At 38.0% G+C, this 27,775-nt stretch overlaps 1 protein-coding gene and 8 non-coding genes across 10 annotated transcripts in view; 7 read left to right on the top strand and 2 right to left on the bottom strand.

Annotated features, from left to right (window-relative positions):
* Window positions 1-27,775, bottom strand: part of neto1l (neuropilin (NRP) and tolloid (TLL)-like 1, like) — a 146,182-nt gene that overhangs the window by 80,514 nt on the left and 37,893 nt on the right. The window lies entirely within an intron of this gene.
* On the bottom strand, window positions 13,284-13,356 carry trnat-cgu (transfer RNA threonine (anticodon CGU)). Its single transcript has one exon. It is a non-coding gene; the product is annotated as a tRNA-Thr (tRNA).
* trnat-cgu (transfer RNA threonine (anticodon CGU)) lies at window positions 17,061-17,133 on the top strand. Its single transcript has one exon. It is a non-coding gene; the product is annotated as a tRNA-Thr (tRNA).
* trnat-ugu (transfer RNA threonine (anticodon UGU)) lies at window positions 17,387-17,459 on the top strand. Its single transcript has one exon. It is a non-coding gene; the product is annotated as a tRNA-Thr (tRNA).
* trnat-cgu (transfer RNA threonine (anticodon CGU)) lies at window positions 17,712-17,784 on the top strand. Its single transcript has one exon. It is a non-coding gene; the product is annotated as a tRNA-Thr (tRNA).
* Window positions 18,038-18,110, top strand: trnat-ugu (transfer RNA threonine (anticodon UGU)). Its single transcript has one exon. It is a non-coding gene; the product is annotated as a tRNA-Thr (tRNA).
* trnat-cgu (transfer RNA threonine (anticodon CGU)) lies at window positions 18,398-18,470 on the top strand. The gene has a single exon. It is a non-coding gene; the product is annotated as a tRNA-Thr (tRNA).
* Window positions 18,724-18,796, top strand: trnat-ugu (transfer RNA threonine (anticodon UGU)). The gene has a single exon. It is a non-coding gene; the product is annotated as a tRNA-Thr (tRNA).
* Window positions 19,057-19,129, top strand: trnat-ugu (transfer RNA threonine (anticodon UGU)). Its single transcript has one exon. It is a non-coding gene; the product is annotated as a tRNA-Thr (tRNA).

Genomic DNA, 27,775 nt, shown 5'->3' with positions numbered 1-27,775 from the left:
CTGTATTTTCGCAGTATTTCTGTTGTAATACTTCTGTAGAAGTACTTCTGTAGTAATATTTTTCTGGTAGTGTTTTGTATTATAGTATCATGAAGTGGTATTTTGTCGTATTTCTGTTGACATATTTTTGATGTCATTCCAAAGCAGTATTTTAGTAATATGTTTTTTTTGTAGTATTTCCATAGTATTGTTTTTGTCCTATTTCTTTAGTATTTTTGTAATATTACTGCAGTTGTGTTTTATAGTAATTCTGGGGTAATATTTCTGCAGTATTTTGTATCATGGTATTTTTGTAGTAATCGCTTGCAGTGTTTTTGACGTATCGCTCTAGTTGTATTTTAGGAGTATTTCTGTTGTAATACTTCTGTAGTAGTCTTTCTGTAGTAATATTTTTCTGGTAGTGTTTTGTATTATAGTATCATGAAGTGGTATTTTGTCGTATTTCTGTTGACATATTTTTGATGTCATTCCAAAGCAGTATTTTAGTAATATGTTTTTTTTGGTAGTATTTCCATAGTATTGTCTTTGTCCTATTTCTTTTGTATTTTTGTAATAATACTGCAGTTGTGTTTTATGGTAATTCTGGGGTAATATTTCTGTAGTTTTTTGTATCATGGTATTTTTTGTAGTAATCGCTTGCAGTGTTTTTGACGTATCGCTCTAGTTGTATTTTAGGAGTATTTCTGTTGGAATAATTCTGTAGTAGTATTTCTGTAATAATATTTTTCTGGTAGTGTTTTGTATTACAGTATTATGAAATGGTATTTTGTAGTATTTCTGTAGATGTACTTGTGCTGTGTTTCCAAAGCAGTATTTTAGTAATATGTTTTGTTTTTGGTAGTATTTCCATAGTATTGTCTTTGTCCTATTTCTTTAGTATTTTTGTAATAATACTGCAGTTGTGTTTTATGGTAATTCTGGGGTAATATTTCTGTAGTTTTTTGTATCATGGTATTTTTTGTAGTAATCGCTTGCAGTGTTTTTGACGTATTGCTCTAGTTGTATTTTAGGAGTATTTCTGTTGTAATACTTCTGTAGTAGTATTTCTGTAATAATATTTTTCTGGTAGTGTTTTGTATTACAGTATTATGAAATGGTATTTTGTAGTATTTCTGTAGATGTACTTGTGCTGTGTTTCCAAAGCAGTATTTTAGTAATATTTTTGGATTTTTTAAAGTATTTCCATGGTATTGTTTTTTTTCATATTTCTTTAGTATTATTGTAAGATTACTGTAGTTGTGTTTTTGGGATAATTCTGGGGTAATATTTCTGTAGTACTTTGTATCATTGTATTTTCGTAGTATTTCGATATTATTTTTATATTTTCCGAATGAATGCAAAATAGTAAATGGGGTCTCTGTTTTTAAGCACTATATTTGATATTTAATTTTGTAGTGCTTCTGCTCTTTGAGGCCCCCTAGTGGTCGCGGGGCCCTAAGCAGCGGCTTAGTTTGCTTATGACCTTGTCTCTGAACTACAGTTCTCGGGAAAAGCTCATTTATAACCTCACTCTGCCCTGTTTTTGATTTGTAACTCTTCTGATATCAACTTTAGGTAATCTTTATTTAAGAACTGCACAAATACTATCTATCTGACCCGAGCATGGCACAGAACATGCATTTTTATGAAAGCAGAGATTAGAATCGCCGTGCGTAGAAAGGCAATATTTGTTCCTGACATGACGAGTGAGGACAGCCGAGGGAAAACAAACCTTTGCCAGCCCTTAAACATTTGTCCCCTGCAGCAGGACAGCTATCCACCACTAATCTTTTTGTTGTTGTTGTTCAAATAGGCAATGTCTGCATCACTGCTCCTCAAACAAGCTCAATGCACAAATGTGGGGATAGTGAGGACAGATACCAACAATGTTCCCTGTAATTTTCCAGGGGTCTGAGCGTTCACACAAAGTCGGTGAGCAACGCTTGAAACAACAGTGAGCAACCATAATCCCAAGTGTGGCAAGATAATTAATTATCAAACATGTCCAAAACTTGACATCAAGTTACATTTTGCTAAGTTTCCAGCAATGCAAAATTATTTTTCTCTTTTGAATGAATTGACTCATGTACTATTGCAAAGGTTGTACGGCCTACAAACGTCGTTTGTTCTTACAATTCTTTCACAAAATATCCATTTCTTTTTATTTCCTGATATATTTTGTCGCATAATATTAACATTTTGGGGGGCTTATTTAGTCGGCTGTAAGATACAGAACTGTACTTAATCACATCTTTCGTGGAAGTACAATGTTGGCAACAAGATTGATATAATTGGAAATTATTTGAATGCAACACAAACTTTTTCTTCTTTTTTCTGTGTTTTTTTCTACTTTTTTGTTACTTTTTTCTTTTTGTTCTCTATTTACTTTTTTCCTACATTTCTTTCTTTTCTTTTTTTTCTGGCTTTTTTTCTAAATTCTTCCTTCTTTTTTTCTCTTCCTTTTGTTTCTTTTTTTCTCAGCTTTTCACTACTTTTTCATTTTGGTATTTTTTTTTCTTTTTTGTTCTATTCCCCCCTTCCTTTAAGTCATGTTGTGCATAATTTTACATAATATTTGGTCATGTTCGGATTAAAGAAGCAAAAACAACCTGAAGAGCCGTTTAGGACCTGAAAGAGCCGGTTCTTTTTAGTGTGCCGAGCCGAAGAAGCCGGTTCTCTACTAACTTTACTCAACTTCGCTCCACTTCGACTCGACTTCAAAACACCGCATTCAGGACACAACGTCAGGGGAACCCGTGTATTTTTACCTTCATGCACTGTAACTTTGACTTAAATCGCTTCTTAATTAGTAATTTTGAGCCCTCATTTTTGTGCGCTGGCTAGATTTTCTTGTGCGCTGAGAATGTGCGAGCAGTGCGCAATTGCGCATGCGCGCAGCTTAGAGGGAACACTGGATACCAGATATCGATAGTTTTGCTGATACCGGCCTTATTCCAGGTATGAGCAGGGCCGTGGCCCCGCAAACGCACATGACGCAGACTGCGTAGGGCATCAAGTGCCCAGGAGGGCACCAAAAGAAATCGGGGTCTTGAAAAAAAGCGTTAAAAGTGTTGATACTATGCGCGAAGATGGTTGAACCATACAAAAGAAGCATAAACAAAATTTCCAGAGAAAAAAGGTGATTCTGCTTTGTGCCCCGGGCTATCTCCAGTCTCATGGTGCCCCCCCAACCCCCCCCCCCCCCCCCCTCCCAGTGGTAGGTTCGATTATGCCTCATTCGCAAGTTGGTGAAAATGGTCTTGAAAAGGGAACAAGAGTCTGGAAAAGGAAAATGAGAAAAAGCGAGATGAAGCTCGTGCGTTGCTTTCCTGTAGTTAATGTTAAAATATATATAACTCTCTCTCTCTCTCTCTCTATATATATATATATATATATATATATATATATATATATATATATATATATATATATATATATATATATATATATATATATATATATAAACCACAGCCATATCCCCCTAGTGGGAGGTGGCTAGAGTCATTTCTGACTCTTTTTGGGAGATTGATTTAGAGGAGGGGATTCCCAGCCCCCTCGCTTTGGGAGTCATTAGGTGACTAAACCCCCCAAATCCAACCCCTAATGCTGAACGCCAAGCAGGGAGGCAACGGGTACCAATGTTTAAGTCTTAGGTATGACTCGGCCGAGGCTTGAACCACAACCTCCCAGTCTCGGGGCGGGCGCCATACCCCCAAGGCCACCGAGCTGGTTTAATATTAAAATAAAAAAGCTTATTATTTCACTGTATTTCCACACCCATTTGGCGCACTGTTTTAAAGGGCGCGCTCTCCTTGGTTAGAATTATTTTTTTGTCGCTTCATATGACGCACTGGCCTATTAGATGTGAGTATTACGCGACCACCTTTAGAATAGAATAGAATAGAATATACCTTTATTGTCATTGTTACAAAATGGGTTAACATATTGTGACAACGAAATTGGGCATGGAACTCCAGTATCACATATTCACATTGAGGATAAAAGAAACCAAGAAGATAAAAGAACAGAGAAGATAAGGTTATAATCAAAGAAAAGATGAGAGATAAAAGAACACTAAAAGTAAAAAGATTTACTGGAGAGACATGTGAAGCCGCTGCGCTCACGTGCACCGCCATCTTTAATACCAAAACAATTGTCAGTGTTAAGTAAAAAAAAAAAAAACGTCTTCCTGCTTAGGGCGCCCAAATGGCTAGCAACGGCCCTGGGTATTAGTACAGAAATTCCTACTTTGCGTTTCGGTTATCTCTGGTTAGGGAATAACAATATGATCGATAATCCTTTAAATCTATTTGAAGAGAGGGGGGAGAAAGAAAAGAAAAAGCGAAAAAGAAAGAAAAAGGCATCAAAGTAGAAAAGGCAATAGAGTGAAGAAAATGAATGAAAAAACAGAATAAGGACAAAAAAAGGAGAGGAAAAAAGCAGGAAAAAGTGCAAAAATACAGAATAAAAACAATAGAATATTAAAAGATAAAAGGAAAAAAAGAAAAATAAGACACCTAGCTTTTGTTTTTGTTGTAAGATGGCGGAAAAATAGGTCAGCAATTTTATTTAAACCTTCAACAAAAAGCATGTTTATAAGATGATACTTGTATTTTGCTCATTATTAGTATCGACTGCCCAATAATGATCATTTAACAATTAAGAACAATAAATTAAAGGATTGCACACACGATCCTATCTTCTATACTCTGCAAACAGTAAACATTCATGTATGTTTTTGGTAAACATCAGCGCAACAACACAAAATTGATTCCTTCTTATAATCCGGATGATTACAGAGAAGATTTGCTCGCTAAAATCCCCTCAAAACAATACAAACCAGGATTTATCTGCTGAACTTACGCTATGATGTTTTATTTTTGATGCGGCAGCATTATTTAGAATAGGAGTGCACTTTAAGGACACGCAGCAACTATAAATCAACCTTCTTGTGTGTGTCCTTTTCAGAGGTGGGGAACCCAAAATTTTACTCGAGTAAAACTACCTTTACTTCGGAATAATATGACTCAAGTAAAACACAGTCAAAGTACAGGTAAAAAAGTACTTGGGTGAAAAAAAAACTCAAGTAGTAACTGTTGCAACCTCTTATTCTATCATTTGTTTATCATCATTATTGTTATTTTTCTATTTAATTGAATGAATAAGCAAAATTAAATGGTGCAGAGGCTTTACCAGAGGGGGCAGTGGTGAGCAGTGCCCACCCACAGAGAAGTGGACATAGAAAAAAATGAAACGAAAGGAGAGAAAAAGGAAAAAGAATGATGAAGAACCAAAGAGGAAAAAAAGAAGTAGAACAAAGTGGAAACGTAAGTAAAAAGCGGGGAAAAAGGAAACAAACAACAAGGAAAAAAGCAGGAAAATAAGAAAAAAAACCTATAGATTTTGGGGGGGGTCTCTTGATCTTTAACTGTGGTTTTAAGGTTCTGCTGGTATTATTCATAATCATGCATGGACTTGCCCCCCTGTGCCTTTCAGACGTAATTTTCACCGAAGTTCCTGTCCGGAGCCTTCACTCTGAATATGCTGGATTACTAGTTATCCCAAGAGCCAAGAAGAAATCCGCAAGTTTGAGAGTGTTCTCCATTCGAGTCTGAGATTTGATCTGACACCACACTTCTTTTCTATGTCTTATGAATGACCTATATTTCATGGTGACAATATATGTGTATTGTTTATTAATGCCACATCCATTGAAACCTGGTAATCCTTTTTATTTTACTTTATATTATACTTTAGTTACTTTCCAAATTATTTTTAATTGTATTATTTGTTATTGCAACATCTTGGAAGGGATGACCAGACTCATGTGCAGTCCCTTCTCAAGGTTTCTTCATTTTCCTCATGTGGAAGTTTTTGAGTTTATCCTTGCCCTTATGTAGGTTTTAGATCAGGGGATGCTGTAATAATAGTCTGTGGTCTATGCAGCCCTTTGAGACTCCTTATGATTCAGGGCTATAAAAAAAAACATGACTTGACTTGACTTATTTCTTGTTTCATCAGATAATCAAATTATCAAAGTTCATTCAATCAACAATTAATGACATCTAATTTAAAGATAAAATAAAATAATCAAGGCAAAATCTAATACAGTATATACTATTTTATAAAAGTACTTTAATAAAAAATACAACAATAGTATAATTTAAATAAATGAATAAAGCACAAGTAGCACATTCAAAGCCCTAGTACTTTTTTACAAAAGGCTCTGCAGGCACAAGCTAGCCCCAGGGTTGGCAAACCAAAATGTCGAAAGAGCCATATTGGACCAAATAAACAAACAAAAAAATAAATGTCAGACGCTGCAAAAAATGAAAAGCCTTATATACAGGGATCAGAATGGAGATTTTCAGCTGAAATAGCCAGGGTCCAGGGGCCGCAGGCCCCGGCCAGGTCCAGGGCGGAGCCCGGTGGGGGAAGCCAACAGCATTTATCTTATTTGCTATGTGAAAATTGCACACGAATGAATTAAATCCAACAAAACAGAAACCATGTATTTTTTTCAGTTTTAAGATGTTTAAAACAATTGGGGGATTACAATGTTACAACCATCACCATTGTTGTTGTGTTTTGATGATGAAGATGGACCTTGTATTTAGCTACTAATCAACAATATATATGAAAATATATACATTAATAACCATTCATCATTAATTTGAAAATAGAATGCACAAACTGAACTTGCTTAAAGAAAATACATGTCAGCCTGTGACAGTCTTCTCCAGCCATGACCACTTAAATTTATTCTTGATTCCTTTATCAATCTCGGAGACAAAAGCCTCGTCTTCTTTTCTTAGTATTTTCATATTTACTTTTTCAAACACTCATTTCACCGTTTGAAAAGACCGGAAGGAGCGCCATGTTTGAGAAAGCCAATGCTCTGAACAGAAGCTCCGCTGATTGGTTATCAGCGAACCTATCGACCAATGGTAGGAGTCGATCTATTTGTTGTGTGTTATAGATCTAATGCGCTGCGCTTCTTTTTGCCGATTTTTCTCGCGATCTCTAACTGCTAACTTGGGGTGATGAAACAGTCACGTATCATACCTCACCCCCCCAAAATATTTTCTCATCGAATTTAGACGATTTACGGGAATGACCTTTGGGGTTCAAAAACAGCGGAAATCCGCGGATCCGCGGAAAATTCTGATCCCTGTATATAAGCCTTATAATGAATACAATACATACTGTATGTATCTATATTTGCCTACTATCAAAATCAAAAGTTGGATGCAGCACATCGTGTGAAAAATAATGTGACAACTCTGTTGTATGATATCCCCTCAAGTTTGACTTTGTTACTATATTAATGTATTATGGAACAGCTCTTGTTTGTGGGGACACGGGAGAGGAGAGAAGAAGAGAAGAAAACAAGAGAGGAACGAATGCGCATACTTAAGTTTCGGTTTCAATGTAGCCTAATGTAGCAGAGTAAGAGTACACTTTCTTCTTCACAAATCTACTCAAGTAAAATCAGAAAGCATAGTGATTCAAAAAATACTCCCAGAAGTAAAAAATGTCCCAAAGATATTCGAGTAAATGCAACAGAGTAAATACAACTCGCTACTACCCACCTCTGGTCCCGTTTGCATTGTACTTTAACTCAGTTCTGTTTTTATCATGTAAGAGTAAGCGAGAGAGCATATAAGGGAGAGCAGCCGAAAGACTTGTGTCATCAACATTTTATGCTGGAGCAGGACAGAGGATGAATATAAAAATAAAAGTAAGAGCCGAGTGGGGCAAATGTAAAGTACACACAACCTCTAGCAATTGAGTAGAAATGTAAAAACGCATATGAAACCATAATGGCAAAAATGTGGAACGAAAAAAAACCAAAAAAAAACCCCAAAACTTCCGTAATACTGTGTCATGATTACCGATTGGCTCCCTGTCATTATTTAAACCCTCGTCTATCTGTCTGTTGTCAGTCTGTCTGCGAACCTCAGTTTACTCTAGGCAAGCTCTTCGACCCTGACTCACTCCTGTGTCTGCTCCCGTCTGTTTCCCGGCTTGGACCTTTTTTTTGTCCTTGACCACGTTTACTCTCCTCTCCCGGCTTTCGACTCGTTGCTGATCCCGACCACGTTTTTTGATCTCCTGTCCCGGCTACTGACCCGTCTTTTTCCGCTCCCGACCCCGCCATCGCTCGCCACGGAAGTGCCACTTCCGCGTTCAAAGCGACCTGCTTCCCGCGACCAGCGATCACCAGATCGTGCGTGTAATCCTTTCCCTTCTTCCCAATAAAACTGAAAGAAACTTACGCAAGTGGGTCCTGTCTCCGTTCTGGTCCTGACATACTGGGCAAGAATATGAAAAAACTGTGCCGTTTTGTCACTGTATTTTGCTTTAAAGCAGTGTTTCTTAAATGGTGTGGCAGGACCCAAAACTGGGTTATTGACTCGTTTTCAGTCTCTACCCTGAAAACTCCCCGCTAAGAATAAGAAAAAAAAGGAGGGTCAATAACACTCCTTAACAGTAAATGATTGATCTCTTCTTCCTGTTCAGTCAATCAGCACGGTCTCAATTGTATTTGAGAGGGACGACGTTTTATTTTATTGTTATTTTGTTCGTTTTATTTCCTTCCGCTACAGTAAGGTACAGTCAATGGTCTAAAATACTGTATTTCTAGCGTTTTACTAGTATAATTTTTATGATTACTGATGCAAGGCACCTGAGCCTGCTCTTTTGGCGCCAACTGCCTCGGACGCTGATTGCTACCTGTCACTTTTTATACCCCGTCTTCCTGTCACCTGTTGTCAGTCCGTCTGCGAACCTCAGCTTACGCTAGGCAAGCTTTTCGAACCTGACTCTCCCCTGTTCTGATTCCTGTCTGTTTCCCGGCACCGACCCCTTTTCTTATCTCGACTACGATTTTGCTCCCCCGTCCCGGCTACTTATCTGTTTTTTTCCGCTCTCGACACCGCCATCGCTCGCCACGGAAATACCAATTACGCGTCTGAGCAACCTGCACCCGCAAGTGGGTCCTGTCTCCGTTCTGGTCCTGACAATAATAATCTTATTATCTACATAACAAAACAATTACTGATGTTTATGAATATATCGGGTACCAATTTATTTTAGTATACTGTACGGGTCAGGTGCATCGACATTTCGTTCTGTGTGCATTGTTACAAAGAATGACAATACAAGTAAATTATTATTATTATTATTATTATATTTGAAAAGTGGATTTGTATTTTTTCCTGAATTGGATTGCAACTTGGGATTAGGGGAGATTGGTGGGTCCTGAAGTAAAGTCATTTAAGGACCACTGTTTTAAAGGGACAGCACATATTATTTGACCACTTGATGTCCCGGCATTGTGTAGTGCAACTAAATACTACGGCTAAAATTATTTTAGAAAATACACTTTTCAGCCATCGTAGAAAGCTTTGAAGAATTATTTTTTATTCTGCTTTTTAGAAATGAAAATTAAGATTTTTCGTTGTTTGGGTTTTGGCTCGCAAATCAAAAAAGTAGCTTTAGCTAGCACAATTGATTAGCTAGCTTCAGTAAGCAATGAAAATGAACACTAAATAATAAACAGCAATCAAAAATGAGGCAATACATTATCTCTTAGAGTTCAAGTGAGTGTGTTTAGCACAGCCTTTAAAACTGGGGTGTCAAATCCGTGGCTCGAGGGGCGGGCCAATTCTAGCTTGCGGGGGGACAGTTTTAAGCCCTTCATTTGTAGGTTTAAAGGGACCTTGTGTATTATTAAGGGCCTCCTGGCGGGAAACCAAAATATTTCTTAAACAAAAAATGTTGCTTTAAAAAATAAACGAAAATACATGAACTATGATGTAAATGTGCATGTATTCAAATTCTTGTAGGTTGAGAATTTTGGATTGGTTTGAGCTAATTGTCCTCCATTTTGAGTTATTTACATTTCCTTTTTTATTTCTTTATTTTCTTATTTTTTTCCTTGCTTTCTTTTTTGGGCGTTTTTTTCTTCCTTTTTCCATGTTTTTTTTATGTTCTCTTTTTTCTTGCTTTTCTCTTTTCTTTTTATAACAATTGCTTTTTTATTTTTCTTTATTTTCCTTTATTTTACTTTGTGTTTTTCCATTTATTTTCTGTTCTTTTTTCAGCTTTCTTTATGAAAGGCTGGGCAAAAAAAGATGAAAAACTGTACACTTTGAGCCTTCGCAAATTGTATTCTCCCTTGATTTTTAGCACTCGTTTTCAGTTGTAAAGCACAGCAGGGTGACATCTAGTGGTGAAATGATACAGACTGTCCTTTGAATGTAAATTCACGCCGCACAATTGATAGATTCGTTTATAACTGACTGATTTTCATCTCAATTATGGATTTTTTGGGATATTATTTTGTGAAGCATTTTTTTAAATATATTTGAGAAACATGGAAATTTTTTATTTTTTTGTGGTAAACCCGATTCAGCCAAACCTCTCCCTCACCCCCACCTCCGTTGCCCCCCATGTCGATTGAGTTTGAGACCCCTGCTTAAAATCGACATGTTCAAAACCTTATTTTACCTGGCAGAAATTCTTGCCCCCTTCATGTGATCTAATTTTTTTTTTTACTTGGAAAATCACAAAAAAAACATGTCCTCATTTACTGTATTTCAAATCGGACTCGGAGGCCTCTTGCCTTTTCAGCTTTAAGCATGGATCAGACCTACTTGGCAGGATGGACGATGGCCTGCCACTAACACAAAATGGATGCTCGCCAAACTCTAGCCCTTGGCATTCGTCCTCAAGGGCTCCACAACGTACTTTATTCTACACAAGAAGTCTGTAAGAGTCAAGCATCGAGATAAGAAGAAAAACTGTATGGGGTGACCTTAAATTCTGCCGCAATGGACCTAGTTCGAGTTATTTGTTATCCTTTCACCTCTAGCGATATCCCAAAGGTTAAAAAAAGCATTTCTGTGAAAAGAAGTGAAGTAAAAACTACCGTGAAAATACGGTACGCTTGACACAAAATGCAAAGCCAAATGACGAGATTAATGCTGGTTAAGCTCTCGGGTGGGGCGTTACACAACAATCTTGCTAGGAATAAAGAAAAGCTACAAGAGCAAACAACTATGAACGTATTATACAGTTTTCACATAACATAGCACGAATAATACTACTTTTATCCTAAGGCTGTCACCATAATACTATACAAATTAATTCCAATCTAGATTAATATTATAAACCAAATAACGAGGTGAATAAATATGCTGGCGAGGATGGTGAAAACTGAACAAAAACTAAACACATTCACATAGAGATAATTTTGAATAAGAACACAAAACAAAAATTTACTAGACGGCTCACAGTTAGGGCAGACAAGTGGGAGCTTGATACTGGAGAGATCTGGATTAAAATCAGGGGATGGTGTAATTGTAATCCTCTGCAGTCCTTGTGATTAAGGGCTATACAAATAAATGGGACTTGACTTGACTTGAGGTGGCACGGCAGCTGGGTGCAGAGGTTCAGGGTTCAAGTCCAGCTACCGCAACCTCCCCATGTGGAGTTTGCATGTTCTCTCGGTGCCTGCGTGGGTTTCCTTTGGGCACTCCCACATTCCAAGAATTGGGTGGTCCAAATTGTCCCTAGGTGTGAGTCGTCTGTCTCTGCGTGCCCTGCGACTGGCTGGCAACCAGTTCAGGGTTGTCCCCTGCCCACTGCCAGAAGATAGCGGTGCAGATAATGGATGGTGCATATGGACGTGACTTGACTAGACTAGAACTGGCTCAATCTCCCATGTCTTGGGTGATCCTGCAGCCTGGTGGAGGCCTCCCCTCTAGAAGATGTTCAAGAATATCTTGTTTGATGGTCAACACAAACAACAAGACTGTCAGTTGTTACCGAAAGCACCAAAGACAATTATTATCATTATGATTGTAATAGATATTCTATTTATATGTAATGAGTCAGCAATGGCGGCACGGAAGCTCAGTGGTTAGCGCGCAGCCCCACGGTACAGAGGTCCAGGGTTGTAGTCCAGCTACCGTGTGGAGTTTGCATGTTCTCCCTTTGCCTGCATTGGTTTCCTCTGAGCACTCCGGTTTCCTCCTACATTCCAAAAACATGCATGTCAGGTTAATTGTCCCTCCGTGTGAATGAGTGAGTGGGTTGTCTGTCTCTGAGTGTCCTGCTGGCAACCAGTTCAGGGTGTGCCCTGCCCACTGCCCGAAGATAGCTGGGATGGGCTCCAGCACCCCCGCGACCCTACTGAGGATAAGCGGTGCAGATAATGGATGGATGGTTGGATATGTCAGCCATGATGATAATAATGACAGTGGGGGGAAAAAATGAAAAAAGTTATAGTGATGATAATGCTGATGATGAAATAACTGCATCCACTAATTATATAAGACTGAATAGGGGGTGGAACCAAATAACGTGCTAATTTTTATTCATGTTTTTCCTTCTTGTGGTTATTATGATATACTTTTTTTTTCTTGTCTACTTTTTGCTTAGAGCAGGATATATGTTTTTTATTTTTATTATGATTGTTTTTATGTGACAATATATGGACGTGAGGTATTTGTTTGTTATATGTAAATACACAGAAGAGCTTATTTGTGTTAAGCAAGTCGAAGAGGTAGGGGTAAATAAGCTTAAGCTTCTTCCTACTTGTTTTTGGACATGCTACATTAATATTGTTTTTTTTGTTTTAGTTTTTTTCTCTTGACATTCATTCATTCATCTTCTTTCAAAATAATGAGATAATGTCCCCTGCCCACTGCCCGATGATTGCTGGGATGGGCTCCTGCACCCCCGCGACCCTACTGAGGATAAGCTGTGCAGCTAATGAGATGAGATGGGATGAGATTAGATCCACACATATGATTAGTTTGCATGTCTGCCGCACAGTTCAAAAGCAGCTACCGGCCTTCCTGTGAAGGCTTTGCATGTTCTCTCCGTATCTGTTTACTCCGGGCACTCCTGTTTCCTTCCACATTCCAAAAACATGCATGTCAGGATAATTGGCCAGTCCAAATTGTCCCTAGGTGTGAATGAGCGAGTGAGTTGTCTGTCTCTATGTGCCCTGTGACTGACTGGCAACCAGTACAGAGTGTACCTTGCCCATTGCCTAAAGATAGCCAGAATCAGCCCTAGTCATAAGAATTTTAAAAAGCCTGATTGTAGACTGATTAGTAAAAGATGTTAGTAAAACGCAAGTTAACCTGATCTGACTCCCTAAATTTCACTCAAAACCTGCTTGGAACTCAATAAAGTCATTTAAAATGGCCTTGTCGGGGAATGAAGAGACCAAACAACACCATAGCTTAGACCTGGACTTGTCCTTTGTATCATTATTCTGCGGCACAAGGCCTTGGTGAGAATTGAACTCACGACTCCTGGTTTACGAGACCAGTGCTCTAACCACTGAGCTACAAGACCCTGAAGAGATACACTGACCCACTTAAAAATGTTAAAAAAAAACCCTGACTTAACCTGTGAAAGAAAAGTCTGGTTGTAGACTGACTAGTAAAAAGCTGACAGTAAAACGCAAGTTTACCAGATGTGACGAGCTAAATTTCATTCACTTAAAACTAGATAGCTTAAAATAGTCATTTAAAAACAGCCTTGTTGGGGACCAAATCACCAACAGCATTATCCCTGTTTATTAGAAATTCATATAATTGGTAAGATTTGAAATCACAACCCCTAATTTAAGAGATCAGTGCTCTTACCACTGAGCTAAAACGCCCTTCTTTAGCAAAGAACTGAATTTAATTATGGAAACATAACTTGATTTCTCATTAAAAAGCCTGGTTGTCTGACTAGTAAAGACTGCAAGTAAAATGCAACCAGATCCGACTCCCTAAATTACAGTCACTGAAAACTAGTTGGGAGTTCAAAATAGTCATTTAAAACAACCTTGTTGGGGACTTTGAGTATAGTTTCTTTCGGTCGGTCGAAAACCTCACTCATTCCCTTTCTAAAACTCTTTCAGGTGTAAAGCCATTATATGGATTTAACTCAGTGTGTGACCGAAGGAGCGATTTGCATAAAGTTGATCCCGCTTCAATTTGATTGAAGCAATCGGAACGTGCCTTGGCGGCTAAGTCTAAATAGGTGCTTGAGTTAGAATGAGATACTCATCGTTGTGTATAGAATTGTTTTACCATATCCTGCTAATATGAAAAATAATGTCCAACACATATTATTCAAGCGGTCTTGTACCGTATGCATAAAACTGTCACATTTGTTATATACTGTATGTGGCAGTGAGGTTTGTTTCTGGTGAGGCACAGTTAGAAATAAATGAGCCTACATCTTAGCCACCATTTGACATGTAAATATTAGTATTGAATAAAACGTGCTATTGTCTTAATTTTAAAAATATACATACACAAGTTGTAATTTAAAAACGAAAACCTCAATAGATAGACAATCCTGCATTATATTAAAAAACAAAAACCTGTGATAAATTTGGTAATTATATGTTAATTAGCCCTTTATTAAATAGTACTTGTATAAGATCTTTGGAATTATTGTTTTTTTGCAAAAGAAACAAACCCTTTTTTCCTTTCCTTTTTGTTGCTCCCCAAAATTAGGTCAATTTGTATGAAACAACGCTAAAAAAACTGGGCCATGTTGTTAAAACATCCCCATGGAAAACGGAGTCCATAGATAGACAATTCTGCTTTATATCAAAAAACAAAAACCTGTGATAAATGTATTAAATATATGTTAATTAGCCCTTTATTAAATGGTACTTGCTCGCACATTCTCAGCGCACAAGAAAATCTAGCCAGCGCACAAAAATGAGGGCTCAAAATTACTAATTAAGAAGCGACTTAGGTCAAAGTTACAGTGCATGGAGGTAAAAAGACACGGGTTCCCCTGACGTTGTGTCCTAAATGCGGTATTTTGAAGTCGAGTCAAAGTACAGTAGAACGCAGTTGAGTAAAGTTAGTAGAGAACCGGCTTCTTCGGCTCGGCTCACTAAAAGGAACCGGCTCTTTCGGGTCCTGAACGGCTCGTCAGGTTGTATTTGCTTCTTTAATCCCAACATGACCAAATATTATGTAAAATTATGCACAGCATGACTTAAAGGAAGGGGGGAATAGAACGAAAAAGAAAAAAATACCAAAATGAAAAAGTAGTGAAAAGCTGAGAAAAAAAGAAACAAAAGGAAAAGAAAAAAAGAAGGAAAAATTTAGAAAAAAAGCCAGAAAAAAAAGAAAAGAAAAAAACGTAGGAAAAAAGTAAATAGAGAACAAAAAGAAAAAAGTCACAGCTCGGAAAAAATAAACACAATGAGATTTTTTTAAAGGAAAAAAATAGAAAAAAAAACACGGAAAAAATAAGAAAAAGTTTGTGTTGCATTAAAATAATTTCCAATTATATCAAGTGAATCTTGTTGCCAACATTGTACTTCCACTAAAAAATGTGATTAAGTCTGTATCTTACAACCGACTAAATAAGCCCCCAAAAATGTTAATACAAAATATATCAGGAAATAAAAAGAAATGGATATCTTGTGAAAACAAATGACGTTTGTAGGCCGTACAACCTTTGCAATAGTACATGAGTCGATTCGTTCAAAAGAGAAAAATAATTTTGCATTGCCGGAAACTCAGCAAAATGTAACTTGATGTCAAGTTTTGGACATGTTTGATAATTTTTTATCTTGCCACACTTGGGATTATGGTTGCTCACTGTTGTTTCAAGCGTTGCTCACCGACTTTGTGTGAACGCTCAGACCCGTGGAAAATTACAGGGAACATTGCTTGTAAAAGATCTTTGGAATTATTGTTTTTTGCAAAAGAAACAAACCCTTTCTTCCTTTCCTTTTTGTTGCTCCCCAAAATTAGGTCAATTTGTGTGAAACAACGCTAAAAAAACTGGGCCATGTTGTTAAAACTAAAAACAGAGTTCATTGGTCTAGAAAAACTCGGAAGATTGAGTCGTTTTGTATAAAACGACCCAAGAAGTTGTACAGTATTACGATGATTATTAAATATGCTGATGATGATGGTGAAAACTGAACAAAAACTAAACACATTCAGTAATGAATCAGTCCTTTTTACCTCATGTTGCATTAAATAAAAGAACAAATCTATCATCTGGACAATTTTCCAACATTTTTGTTCCTCTTTCTTTATGATCTGATATATTGGCGTATTATCGTCGTCCGTTATCACGCTTAAAAACACAAAAATAAGGCTAACAATTCATACCTTACTCTGCTATGACCTGCATATAGTACAAAACTACCTTGAATAAAAATTCACTTTGTTCCCTGCTGAAAGTTTAACACACACCGTTTATTGGGTTGTAAAAAAAAAATGAGTAATGGATAATCTCGTGAAAAAAGGACTGACACACTGATATTGTAGCAATATTATAGGTATTAACTGACCAAATTACATTGTGTTATTAGCTAAATTTATGTAGCGGCATGTTTTGTGCAAAATAGTTGAAATATCCAAGCATACGTGAGTCATAAACAAAATGGAGTGGAACCTCTTAAATTGTATGCTCATAATGCAGGGCTGTAGTCAGTCAGTCAAATCCACCTTTCTCCAGGCCAATTGAAGCCCGAGTAATGGATTTAGGCTGGTAAAATAAGAGTTACGAAGGAATGGGTACAAGTTGAGTTTGATTAACAAAGGCCCAAGTCAAAGTCAAGTCTGGGTCCAAGCCAAGCAAGTGTCACACAAATCCGATTCCAATTTGAACAAAAGTTCTGATTTAAGCTAGTTTAGAGTCTCAAAAATCTTAGTCCAAGATTCCGGCTGAGGAGCAAATCTGGTCTGGTCAGTTAGCATAACATTAAAGGGTGCTGTATCTCAGTGATAATAGCACCGGTCTTGTAAAACCAAGAATCCTGAATTCAATTCTCATCAAGGTCTGGAGCTCTGACCCACAGTTGCAACAAAAAAAACAGATACTGCTGTCCTTGATTTGGCAGTTTTTTTTTCAAAGTCTTCAAGAAAGCCGGTTCAAATGATTATCTTGAGCTCCTACCTAGTTTTCACTGACTGAAATTTAGGGAGATAGATCATCTTAACTTGCATTTTACCAACAGCCTTTACTAGACAGTCTACAACCATGGATTTAATGTTAAATTAAGTTTCAATACAGTTGACAACGGCCTTGTAGCTCAGTGGTAAGAGCATTGGTCTCGTAAACCAGGGGTCGTGAGTTCAATTCTCACCAAGGCCTAGCATTTTCATCTCATGTTGCAACATATATGAGTTTCTAATAAACACTGATGATGCTGTCCTTGATTTGGTCACTTTATTCAAAGTCGACAAGTTTCAAATGACTATCTTGAGCGCCTACCTAGTTTTTATGAAGATAGATCAGGTTAACTTGCATTTCACTAACAGCTTTTACTAGACAGTCGACAACCATTGTTTTTTATGTTAAACCAAGATATTATAACTTTGTTAAGTCCAGTTATTTAATAATCAAGGGCCTTGTAGCTCAGTGGTAAGAGCATTGGTCTTGTAAACCAGGGGCCGTGAGTTCAATTCTCACCAAGGCCTAATATATTAATCTAATGTTGCAACATATATGAGTTTCTAATAAACACTGATGATGCTGTCCTTTATTTGGTCACTTTATTCAAAGTCCCCAACAAGGCTGTTTCAAATGACTATCTTGAGCTCCTACCTAGTTTTCACTGTCTGAAATTTAGGGAGATAGATCAGGTTAACTTGCATTTTACCAACAGCTTTTACGAGACAGTCTACAACCATTGGTTTAATGTTAAATCAAGTTTCAATATATTTGACAAGGGCCTTGTAGCTCAGTAGTAAGAGCATTGGTCTCGTAAACCAGGGGTCGTGAGTTCAATTCTCACCAAGGCCTAGCATTTTCATCTCATGTTGCAACATATATGAGTTTCTAATAAACACTGATGATGCTGTCCTTGATTTCGTCACTTTATTCTAAGTCCCCAAGTTTCAAATGACTATCTTGAGCGCCTACCTAGTTTTTATGAAGATAGATCAGGTTAACTTGCATTTCACTAACAGCTTTTACTAGAGAGTCGACAACCATTGTTTTTTATGTTAAACCAAGATATTATAACTTTGTTAAGTCCAGTTATTCAATAATCAAGAGCCTTGTAGCTCAGTGGTAAGAGCATTGGTATTGTAAACCAGGGGCCGTGAGTTCAATTCTCACCAAGGCCTAATATATTAATCTAATGTTGCAACATATAATAATAATAATAATAATAATTTCCTTGTATTGTCATGAGTTTCTAATAAACACTGATGATGCTGTCCTTTATTTGGTCACTTTATTGAAAGTCCCCAACAAGGCTGTTTCAAATGACTATCTTGAGCTCTTACCTAGTTTTCACTGTCTGAAATTTAGGGAGATAGATCAGGTTAACTTGCATTTTACCAACAGCTTTTACGAGACAGTCTACAACCATTGGCTTAATGTTAAATCAAGTTTCAATACATTTGACAAGGGCCTTGTAGCTCAGTAGTAAGAGCATTGGTCTCGTAAACCAGGGGTCGTGAGTTCAATTCTCACCAAGGCCTAGCATTTTCATCTCATGTTGCAACATGTATGAGTTTCTAATAAACACTGATGATGCTGTCCTTGATTTGGTCACTTTATTCTAAGTCCCCAAGTTTCAAATGACTATCTTGAGCGCCTACCTAGTTTTTATGAAGATAGATCAGGTTAACTTGCATTTCACTAACAGCTTTTACTAGACAGTCGACAACCATTGTTTTTTATGTTAAACCAAGATATTATAACTTTGTTAAGTCCAGTTATTTAATAATCAAGGGCCTTGTAGCTCAGTGGTAAGAGCATTGGTCTTGTAAACCAGGGGCCGTGAGTTCAATTCTCACCAAGGCCTAATATATTAATCTAATGTTGCAACATATATGAGTTTCTAATAAACACTGATGATGCTGTCCTTGATTTAATCGCTTTATTCAAAGTCCCCAACAAGGCTGTTTCAAATGACTATCTTGAGCTCTTACCTAGTTTTCACTGACTGAAATCTATGGAGATAGATCTGGTCAACTTGCATTTTACTAACAGTCTACAACCATTGTTTTTAATGTTAAATCAAGTTTATTTTACATTGCTAAATTCAGTGATTCATTGAGCAAGGGCCTTGTAGCTCAGTAGTAAGAGCACTGGTCTTGTAAACCAGGGGTCGTGAGTTCAACTCTCACCAAGGCCTAGAATTTCCAATAAACAGTGATTATGCTTACTTTATTTGGAAACTTTATTCAAGGTCCCCAATAACTATCTTGAGCTCCTACCTCGATTTTAGTGACTGAAATTTAAGGTGTTCAGATCTTGTTAACTTGCATTTACTCTCCCAGCTTTTACTAGGCAGCAAATTTAATTATGAGTAATTTCACTTAGCTTAGATCAGGTTGATTTGTATATTTTCGAATAATTTGCTAAAGGTTTTAGGCCTTGTAGCTCAATGGTGAGCACTAGTCTAGTAGACTACAAACTTCTTTCAATCATATTTTTTCGTGATGGTCAGATTATGAGTTTGCTTACCTCTTCCTTGGGTAAACAAGCACATACTTAGAAAGACAAGAATTTTGGATAAAAAGATTCCAATTTCATACCTGTCAAGCTGCAGGGCTCCATGCCCTTACAAACTGTCGTATTTACCCTAACAAAATACATAATAATCTTACACCATATTTTATTTTTCAAACGTGTTATTTATGTAGTTTAACATATTATATTGTACATGTGTTTCGTGATATCATATATATTGTTAATTAACATTTTGTTGTGACATACTGAGTTGCTCGACATGAAAGAGGTTTATTATCAAAAAAAATCAAAAAATAATAATATAATAATAATTTCCTTGTATTGTCATTCTGTGTAACAATGTACACAGAACGAAATGTCGATTGCACCTGACCCGTTGTAGCGAGCCGATGCAGCCGCAGCCAACAGAGGGCGCCGCCGACCACTTTTTAAGTCTTAGGAATGACTCGGCCGGGGCGCGAACCCGAACCTCCCAGTCTCAAAGCGGGCGCCTTACCATCTAGGCTACTGAGCTGGTAAAATGAAGTAGCTTGGACGTTCACTGTAGAAGGAAAAAATACATGCAAATATAATGAAGTAGAATAATGCATTTTCTTATTCAAATTATTAATTCAATTTCTGCATAATGTTAAATTATTGTTGGTAATATACTGATTAAAGGGATACCCAAAAACCTGTCTTTTTTCATTTCCTCCTTTTATACTTCCTTTTTTTCTTCACTTTTTTATACAGCATATTAATTCGTAACATAATGCATCAAAGCAAGTGAGCCGTTTGAGAGCCGGCTCTCTTTAATGAGTTTAGCCGGAAAAGACGGTTCCCTAAAAAGATACGGACTTCCTTTCACTACACAACTACCACATGAAATCCGCTGTTTTGTAAGACCACATGTAGTTCAAATTTACTCAATCAACCCCGCCTGTTGTTTTCAGATCAGAATAACTTATGGCGCTTTAATTTAGGTTCGGCCATTGCGACTTGATGATTGTATCCAAAGAAAATTCAAAAATATGTTGTAATGTAGGCCTACTGCTGTGCTTTCGCTTTGTCCACGTGTGATCGGAATGATGCAATGGGAAATCCCCAGGCGGCAGACGCATGCGCACAGTAGCATCAAACCGCTCGCTTCGTTTACAACGGAAAAAAACGATACCGAGATAGAGGCTACTGCGGCAAACTCGTTTGACTTGATTGATTTGCCGTTTCGTTATAGTCGGTATATACCGGATGGTACCCATCATTGACAAATTTGCGTTTTTGCGTACAGATTTTCTCGTACGTCGTACACGTGTTAAAATGCATAATAAACGTACTTTGTACGGCAAAAACGTACAGGTTGACAGGCATGCAATTTTAGAAACCATTCAAATGCGGTGATGTATATCTTGCAGGTGGCTCTTTGAAATATCCAAGTCAGAGCTGTAAAATGCCAAGCATCCTCTAAAATAAGTGTAAACTGAATGATTGCTACCCAACTACAATGGCCCAGTCAGCCATCGCTAGCATCTAAATTGAAAAAAAGTATTTATACCGACTTAGCGAACGGTCCGTAATTGAAGCAGTCATGCATCAGTCGAGTTACATAAAGATGTCTGCCCGGAAGGAACGAAGATAAACTCATCCTTTAAAAAGATTTTTAATTTACTCAAATTGGCTTTTCGAGTCCAGCGGATGGTGTGAATGTTCCTCGACTACATTGCTGCGAGAGTTTTAATCAGATATCAGGGGTATTAGTGGGAAGAAATTGGTAGGAATCAGCGCGGTGTAATAAAAGCCTGCGCGTTGGTAACTGCTGGATAATGAAAGTTTTAGGAAAAAAAAAAGAAGACGACTTTGTGAGCTCTGCTTTAAAATAAACCGTATGAGGATTCCCTACCTGTTCAATTTGTTTCTTTCTCAACTGTTTTTTGCGCATTTATCACCGCTTTTATCAATTCACAGGTGTCACGGTTGCCATTGCGCCCAATTGGCCCCGCCCATGTGGCGCAAGCTGCAGCTCATTGAAAGATTGTCTTTCCGTCTATTTAAGCTCAGCGCTCTCATTTTTCGTTTGTCAGTCTGTCAACGAACCTCGGCCCCGCAAGACCTGGGTTTTGACTCGGTCCTGTTTCTTGCTGGCATTTCCTGTCCAGTATTGTTACCGTTTATTTTTGTCCTGTTTTATATCGGTTTCCAGTTTCGTTCCTGTCTATTTTTGTCCTGTTTTTTATTCTCTCCAGTTTTCGTTTCCTTCTAGCTTGTCCTGTTTTATCTCGATATCCTGTTTTCATTATCAATCCTGCCTGTCCCGTCCTGTCCGGTATCGAGCCCCTCTGTCCGATATCTACTCGGGCAATTGGTATCGATCTCGTTGGCCTCTGGCTTCCTATCATTTCACGCCAGACTGCTGCCTAACGTGCATGACTCCCCATTTCCCATAAAATAAAAAGCTTGTGTGAGAAACATCATGCGTTTGGGTCCTGATCCTGATCTGGTTCATGACAACGGGATGGAAATACAAGCAGTTTTGTTTCTCCGAGCCTTTTGTTGGGAAACTTATAACATTAAAATGAAATTAATCCTGCTGTGTAAGAAAAATAAAAGATTTCTGGGGTTGCTTTCACTGTGTGTTGAAAACAAAAATCAACACAGGAAGGCCAGATCTCTTTATTTTGTAATAATGATTAACAATAACATACCGAGAGGAGATAATGTATTCTCCATTGGATCATATCCGAGATCAAACTGTTATGAGAACATTTTCGTTGTCGTTTTCGACAAAATTAATTGTTCAGAATACGCTGCTGACTCTCAAAGTTGCTTCAATTATATTATCATGTTAAATTATTCTGCTCATTATGGAAAGGGATTGTTTAGTCGATTTAAGAAGTACTCTTTATTTCAGTTTAATATTCAGTGATATGTGGTAAGGTTTGTGTCTGATTAGTTACAGTCATATAAATGAAATAAATGTTATCCCTCATTTGAATGGCGGGGACAGGAAGCAATATATAAATATTAGCATATACTATATTTGTATTGCATTACTTTAACTTATAATTAAAGTTTATTAAGGAAATAAAAGTTGTCCAATACTCAGGGACAAAACAAAACAAAAACAGGCTTACAGGCAAACAGGAACTCAGACTAGGAATACTCACAAAACAGGTTTTTACTCAGAACGGGCAAACACAGGTTTCCTCAGGTCAAACAGAACAGAAAACGCAACGAACCAGCAACCGGCAATACCCACAACCCGCTCTTAAGAAGCACATACACAAATTAGACGATCTGCTACAGCCGGTGCCCAGGGGGCGGGGCCAGCCGGTCACCACGGCGACCATGCTGGACATGACATCGATAGATAATCTTACATTAGGTAAAAAAAAAACTCACAAAAAGAAGAATAATACTGGATGGCGTGACTTGCGGGTAGTTTGCTAATACTTTGAATAATTACATTGTTTGTGGCTGAGGTTTGCACCAAATTAAAATCGTTGGTCTCACTATCGCCCTCTGCAATGAGGCAAAACATTTGCGTGCCTCACTCTTCATCTGCATACACTCAGCAAAGTCATACTTTACATACTGCTTTTTGTATAAAGACATCAATGGATATTATTTCCCCATTATAAATAATAAATTACCGGATGTCTTGACTTGCTGTTAGCTTGCTAATACTGTGTTCTTTTCTATGATTTGGAGCTGAGGTGTGCGCCAAATCCAAATTTTTGCTCTCACTACTGCCCTCTGTCACGGGGCAAGATAATCGCGTGCCTCACTCTGCATCTGTCATGGTTGCCAGGGTGCCCAATTTGCCGCGCCCGTGTTTGTCACAGTTGCCATGGCACCCAATTGGCCCCGCCCATGGGGTACCAGCTGTTGCTTGTTGACAGATTCGCTCCCTGTCAGTATTTAGACTCTGTCACGTCAGTCCCCTTTTGTCTGTCTGCCTGCGAATCTCTGTTTTTACACGGTAAGCCCTTTTCGCCTGTCCTGTTTTTTTTTTGCTCCTGTTAGTCTCCCGTTCCGATCTGTTTTGAACTAGACCACGTCTGCTCTGCCGTCCCGAATTATGACCTGTTTTGATCTCGACCACATTTGTTCTCCCGCCCCAAATAACGATTCATTTTGATTCCGATCATGTTTTTGCTCTTCCAACTGACCCGTTTTTTTCCCTTCCCGACACCGACATCGCTCGCCACAGAAGTCCCACTTCCGCGTCCGAGCAACCTACTTCCAGCGACCAGGGATCTCCGGATCGTGTGTGCTGTCCTTTCCCTTCTTCCTAATAAAACTGTGAGAAATGTTACGCGAGTGGGTCCTGTCTCCGTTCGGGTCCTGGCAGCATCTGCAGGCACTCCGCACAGTAATACATCATACACTAATTGGATAAATAAGATTAATAATATAATGTGAACAGTCGTTTATTTTAATTAAGAAAATCCAAACATCGTGAAGTTGTGAGACAGGACTTTAATACTGAATAAATATTACCATTTGATATATTTATAATTTTTTATTTGCAGAATGACAGGTGAGGCAGATCTTCCCCTGCCTCCCCTGACTGCAGTCACTGTTAATATTATACAGTGAGAGATACAAGACAGTATAACAGAAAATGTGCAAGGCTGACTGTCAGAGGAGAGAATCTTCTATGATTGTCTGAAAAGGACAAAACACTCGTGAACAATGTTCCCTGTAATTTTCCACGGGTCTGAGCGTTCACGCAAAGTCGGTGAGCAACGCTTGAAACAACAGTGAGCAACCATAATCCCAAGTGTGGCAAGATAATAAATTATCAAACGTGTCCAAAACTTGACATCAAGTTACATTTTGCTGAGTTTCCGGCAATGCAAATTATTTTTCTCTTTTAAATGAATTGACTCATGTACTATTGCAAAGCTTGTACGGCCTACAAACGTCGTTTGTTCTTACAATTCTTTCACAAGATATCCATTTCTTTTTATTTCCTGATATATTTTGTCGCATAATATTAACATTTTTGGGGGATATTTAGTCGGTTGTAAGATTCAGAACTGTACTTAATCACATTTTTAGTGGAAGTACAATGTTGGCAAAAAGATTCACTTGATACAACAGGAAATTATTTGAATGCAACACAAACTTTTTCTTCTTTTTTCCGTGTTTTTTTTCTACTTTTTTTTAAATTCCTTTAAAAAAAATCTCATTGTGTTTATTTTTTGCGAGCTGTTACCTTTTTCTTTTTGTTCTCTATTTACTTTTTTCCTACGTTTCTTTCTTTTCTTTTTTCTGGCTTTTTTCTAAATTTTTCCCTCTTTTTTTCTCTTCCTTTTGTCTATTTTTTTCTCAGCTTTTCACTACTTTTTCATTTTGGTATTTTTTTTCTTTTTGTTCTATTCCCCCCTTCCTTTGTCATTCTGTGCATAATTTTACATAATATTTGGTCATTTTGGGATTAAAGAAGCAAAAACAACCCGAAGAGCCGGTTCCTTTTAGTGAGCCGAACCGAAGGAGCCGGTTCTCGACAAACTCTACAAACTTTACTCGACTTCGTTCTACTTCGGCTCAACATCAAAATACCGCATTTAAGACACAACGTCAGGGGAACCCTTGTATTTTTACCTTCATGCACTGTAACTTTGACTTAAGTCGCTTCTTAAATAGTAATTTTGAGCCCTCATTTTTGTGCGCTGGCTAGATTTTCTTGTGCGCTGAGAATGTGCGAGCAGTGCGCAATTGCGCACGCGCGCAGCTTAGAGGGAACACTGCTCGTGAGTGTTGAAAAATGACGAATCCACTTCCAAAGTGAATAGCACACCTAGCAAAGCTATGAAAGATAGAAGCTTGGATTTCAAGGATCATTTGAACGATGACACTACAAACCCTCATAAAAAGGTGCGGATTTGTATGTTTTTTGCACTTTGAAATAAAAAGTAGCAACCGCATTAGAACTGGTTCCGCAGGCAAGAATCTGACGACTGTTGCTCTCTTCGCAGCCTGCTCGTAAAAATTGAGCACCGTTTTGATGAAATCTGCATAGAATATGACGGGATTTGCCGGGAAATTGTGCTAGTAACAGTTTAAAATCACACATATTACAGTCCATTAGAGTTAAGAGGAACCCATTCAACATCCTCCTTAAAGGGGCAGTGCGTATAATTCAGTAGATATAGGTAAAAAACGAGACCAGGCATTAATATATAGTATGTGTCAACAGTGCTACCAGCCTTTTTTAAAGTATGGCGACTGTAAGATTTTAACATTTACTAAACTGAAATCTGACTCCGAAGACAATTCACGTGCCTTGTCTAATTCCTCACAGTTAGAGCAGTCGGATAAATTATTGAGCCGAGCGCATATTACATAGTCCAAATATCAATTTATTTAGCCAAATCAAAGAGTTGAACAGATCGGTCCTTCGTCCTTGCCAATTACAATTGTGTGGAGAAAGACAGCAAGGTTCTGGGGTCTCCAATCTTCACGCCCCATGACCAAGCCTCTGGCTGATTGGTCCCGCGGTCGTTGATGCAAATTTCCCAACCATGATTTGAAGGGTGGGAGGAAGGGTGTTAGGACGGTTCCAGGCACATACTCCCAACACCCCAGGCAATGATAAGTCATTGTTATCTGCACAAACACCAAAGACAAATTCCAAAGCAAAGGTGTATAAAATAGTATATAACTTCATTACTCACGATGGTAGCTGTTAATTGTATTGCCTGTGTTCTAGTGGACATTCATGGATGAGTTCTAATTAAAAGTGCTGTTAAAATAAATAAATAATATTTTAATATCTAAAGCATATATTTTCTTTGATGAATAACATTTTTTGATTAGGAGACGCTAAATGATGTACACTGTCCATTCAAACTGAGTTTGAGGTAAGACTAAACTGGGATTTAATGTATATCTGTCACTTCTGTGTCCTCTTTGAGGACTTAGTACAGTAACCAAATTTGTCAAAAAAATCATTCCTTATCTACTGTCATAAATAAGATAAATAAGACAAAAAAATGATGCAAAAAAGAAGTGAGCCTTGTATTATAGAAAGGTATCACTGCATCTATAATCATAATTGTTTTCATTTTCAAATGATATTAACCATTTTTTGGAATTAATTCACCCTATAATGAGACATATATTTGAATGGATTTATCATTATATGTTGTGCTTTATTCACTTTTTGCCAAAATATTTGCATTTATCGTTTCCTTGTACAGTGTCTACGTTGTTCTAAGTGGTGTTCTGATTCACTTTTGTAAGGGAGGCTATGAGTCTTATCGAACCACCTGCAGGATTCAGTCTGAAAGAAAGGTGTGAAGCGGGTTCCATGATAATTTTCCACTAACGTCTGTCTTTGCACCTTTGGTAGATAAATGATTGAAAGCCATTCTGAAAGTACACTTGCGAATCTATCACAGCATTGGTCCGTACCCATAAGGCCACACTATTCTGTTTTGTACGTTTTTGTCGTTTTTATAGTAATCAGACATTTCAACGGGCAGCACGGCGGGGCAGTGGTTAGCGCGTGTGCGGCACAGTTCTGAGGTCATAGGATCAAGCCTCCTGTGTGGAGTTTGCATGTTCTCCCCGCGCTTGCGTGGGTTTCCTCCGGGCACTCTGGTTTCCTCCCACATTCCAGAAAACATGCATGTCAGGTGAATTGGCCGGTCCAAATTGTCCCTAGGTGTGAATGGGCAAGCGAATTGTCTATCTCTGTGAGCCCTGCGCAGGGTTGGGTAGGGTTACTTTAACTGGATTACTTTCAATTACTTTTGGATTACTCCAATACCAAATATGCAAACAAAAGACAAAATAAACTAAGTATGAATAAAATGACTAAATTTTGTGCAGGCTTGGAGAGTAACGGAATACATGGAACGTTGGCAAGCTGTTTGGATTTATTTTCATTTTGTTTCTGTCGCATTTTATGTCAGTTTTGCCGGATATCAAAGAGATCAAAGCCAGGAGAGAAAGCTTACCACGTGTTATGAGTCATCATTTTATTCATATTTAGTTTATTTTGTCTTTTATTAGCATATTTGGTATTGGAGTCATCCAAAAGTAATTGAAAGTAATCAAGTAACCCTACCCAACCCTGGCCCTGCGACTGGCTGGCAACCAGTTCAGGGTGTCCCCTGCCCACTGCCTGAAGATAGCTGGGATGGGCTCCAGCACCCCCGCGACCCTTCTGAGAATAAGCGGTGCAAATAATGGATGGATGGATGGATGGATGGACATTTCAACAAAGCTGCTCAACTGCAACACTTGTTTTACCCCTGATATCGCACAACCCAGATGTTAATCGAATAGGCAGAGAAAGAAATATCTGTCCTTCTGTATT

This window comes from Urocampus carinirostris, chromosome 18, assembly GCF_059441175.1.
Source record: "Urocampus carinirostris isolate Australia breed hairy pipefish chromosome 18, RoL_Ucar_1.0, whole genome shotgun sequence".
In the NCBI taxonomy this organism is placed as follows: Eukaryota; Metazoa; Chordata; class Actinopteri; order Syngnathiformes; family Syngnathidae; genus Urocampus; species Urocampus carinirostris.
The sequence above is the reverse complement of the archived record's forward strand: the minus strand, read 5'-3'. Positions and strand labels throughout refer to the sequence as shown.